Here is a 2,875-nt window from a genome sequence, read left to right as displayed (position 1 = left end):
ACCGATATTTCCCAGGCGATTCCTGTTAATGGATTAACTTGTTCCAAGAATTTTACTTCCCGCGTGTTGGGTAAGTAATCAAAAACTCTTTTATCAAAATAGCAACCTTGTTGCGAATATAAAACACACCACAGAGCCGGATCCCTCAGGTTTTTAGTGAGTATTTAAATCCCCTTCGAAAGGAGCATCTTAAATATAAAAATGATTTTTGGGATCCGCCCTAACTTTTAAAATCATTTTGAAGACTCGAAAACATTTTAAAGAATGTTTAGAGTAACGCTGATTTAATAAAATAAATCAGTCCCGATATGTTAGAAAGTATATGAATATTATTATTTAAATAATATTCCTATAAGGATGATCCTTATAAAAATAATCGAGGTAGGAGTTTTAAAACTCATACTTGAAATGAATACAATAACCAAAGATGTACTTAAACGAAAGTATGATCTTTATTCGAATAATCGAAAATAAGTTTAATTATCGAAACATTATTCTTTAATAAAATAAAGAATATTATTTAGTAAATAAGCGGAGTCATAAGTCCTCGAATGAATATTCAAAAATAATATTCATTAATATGAATAAACGGAGTCATATATCCTCGAATGAATATTCAAAATACTATTCATTAATATGAATAAACGGAGTCATAAGCCCTTGAATGAATATTTAAAATAATATTCATTAATAAAAATAAAGTTATCGAATAAACCTTATTCGATTCATAGTTTTGAAAAATATATCTATATATATATAAATAAATAAATATATAAATATAAATATATATATATATATATATGTACTCGGGAACATCGACTCCCGGTTTCAGAAAATGTTCACCTTTGGGTCCCCTATACTAAGGGTATACGCAATTACTGCTTATCTCTAGCATAGGTATTATGCAACTAATAAGCATTTCAATCAACAGATATATATATCAAGATTACGAAACAGACATGCATATATACCATATCACATGCTCCAATATATCGCAAGATTTGCTAATTAACCATCATGCATCTATCACAAGATAATGCATATACATATGTATACATCACAACAACAGTATAACAGGTAGAAAACTTGCCTGAGCGACCGGGGGTGATAAATGGCTTGGGACGAGTCTGGTAACCTATAAACAACATATAAGTTGGAATTAAACCAAAGTCGCTTATGAATCTATACTTTAACCAATTAGACCCTAACGTTCGCTTTTGTGCTTAACGATTCACTTAAGTCGCTCGAGTACCCTTGGCTCTACCATTTTTAATAAATTAACCATTAAGGGTTTTAAGGCGATTCTTTTGAGAGTACCCTACCAACTGCCTAATCCACTTAACATAATTGTTTCATACCCCAATTAGTCATTTAAAGTTCTTAACCAAGGTTTCAAAGTAAGGCGAGGGGTAAGGGTTCGGTCGTGAAATGCCGTTACTTAAAACGGTCGTTTCTCCTAAACCGTACATCAGATTCAAGCGAACCACATATCAAAACGAAGCTCGTAACATGAACTATCTAATCATGGCAATGGTCAAAACCTAGCAGTGAGTTCATGGGTCCTGATGTTAAGAACAAAAACAGTCTAAAGTAAATCGGGCATTACGACAGCTATGTTTACGCGATTACCAAATTTTATCCTACTCCAAATCAACCACAAATCAATCACAATTCTACCATACAACCAAATTCCATCCATAACTCACTACAACAGCCCCAACACCTCATTTTTTCCAATTTATATTATTCTCAAACATGAACTAAAACTATTCTTAAGTTCATTAACTAATAACCAAGATTTACAACTCCAAAAACATCACAAAACCAACTAATCTCTACATATTCAATCACCATGCTTCTCATGAACTATCCTACTCATAATAAGATCTTAATATTCAATAACAATGCTAGGTTAAGATATTATACCTTCCTTGGTGAGTAAGAGTAACTAAGGAGCTTGGAATCACCCTTGAAAGTCCTTACCAAAGCTTAATCTAACCAAAAACACAAGATCAAACAATTTAAATTTCTTGAAAACACTATTCACTCTCTTCTTAAATGATTTATTGAAAGAGATTGTGAAGGAATTTGGAGCTTAAACTCCTCGAATAGCCATAACTAATCATAAGGAACCTTGGATAATTACCTTGCAATTTAACAATGGTTGGATCTTGGATTTTGAAATTTTCCTCTTTGAAAAAGAAGAAAAGCCGAGAGCTTCTCTTGAATAATGAGAGTCAACTTTGTTTTTATGTTTTTTGATTTATTTGGCTTGGTTGATCCACTTTTTGTTTGATTTATTACCTTTTAACCATGATGAATTTTGTGTGGTTTATAATCAACCAACCTTCCTTCCTTTTTGGTCATGCTTAGGTCATCATTCTTATGTCATCTTCCCATGCTTGTCCTTTTCTTATTGATTTGATGACATCATCCTCACTAACCTCTTTGATTAGCTCCTAATTACTTGGCTAATGACCGTTGATCTGTTATACGGTTCGCTTAACTTTCATTTTCGTTTATCGTTTGAGGGATCATACCCGGGATCTTATTACTTGGGTTCCCTTAACATTTCTCAATACATTATATTCCTTTTATGATCCTTTCTTATAATCCTTGAATTTAAATCCTTTTTATCCTGTTCCCTTATACTCAATTCTTTCGGTATCTGGTGGATTTTCCGGAAAAATCAAAGTGTTCGAATTTGGATTCTGACGATCTTTACATACACTTATATCCCATATAAAGTACTAATAAGATCTCAGAATAACAATAGAAGAACCCCTACATAGTGTGGCATGGAAAGTTTTCTTATTCAGCATAATTAGCAAAACACTATTCATAAGGGTTACAAAAAGTTCAAAATTTTTGGGGT

Source organism: Apium graveolens, chromosome 3 (assembly GCF_009905375.1).
Source record: "Apium graveolens cultivar Ventura chromosome 3, ASM990537v1, whole genome shotgun sequence".
In the NCBI taxonomy this organism is placed as follows: Eukaryota; Viridiplantae; Streptophyta; class Magnoliopsida; order Apiales; family Apiaceae; genus Apium; species Apium graveolens.
The sequence above is the reverse complement of the archived record's forward strand: the minus strand, read 5'-3'. Positions refer to the sequence as shown.